Consider the following 601-nt stretch of genomic DNA (forward strand, 5'->3'; position numbering starts at 1 on the left):
CAAAATAATAATAAAAAAGTGCTCCCTCCCACGCGTGCCATAAGGGGAGGTTTTTGTCAGCACCGTGGCCTCCATGGGAAGGTGACATTTGAGAGAACAATTGCTGGGCTGTTGTACCGTGCTCACTGCTATGAATGAAGCTTAAGAAAAGGTGTCCTTGGCCTCTTGCTAAAACCCATCATCTCCTTCCATCCCCTGCGTGTGCCTGCTCGCTGCCTCCCCAAACGGGCCGACAGCTTATAAACAAAGCGGTATAAAAGATGAGATTGGAGGACACTCCGGCCTCATTTCCTTGCCAGTGGTGGCCACCAGCTCGATGCTCGTCCCCATCACAGCCTGGTGGGACACCAAGGGATGCTGCATGGTGGTCCCTGATTCCTGGAGAAGACCTGGCATCGCAGAAGGCACACTCGAGGACAGAGACCTGGGGAAGATGGTCCTGAATGGAGGCTTTGGGGCAACTTGTCCTTCGAGCTGGGCCACGTGGTCACCATGAGCGGTGGTTTGTTGGCCAGGAGCGTGTGAGTCTTGGCCATGCACTCGCCTGGTGTGCTTGCCTGGCTCCCTGCAAGTTCATCGAGGGTTTCTGTAGCACCAGAGG

This window comes from Calidris pugnax, unplaced genomic scaffold (genome assembly GCF_001431845.1).
Source record: "Calidris pugnax isolate Ruff unplaced genomic scaffold, ASM143184v1 scaffold206, whole genome shotgun sequence".
NCBI classification, from domain to species: domain Eukaryota; kingdom Metazoa; phylum Chordata; class Aves; order Charadriiformes; family Scolopacidae; genus Calidris; species Calidris pugnax.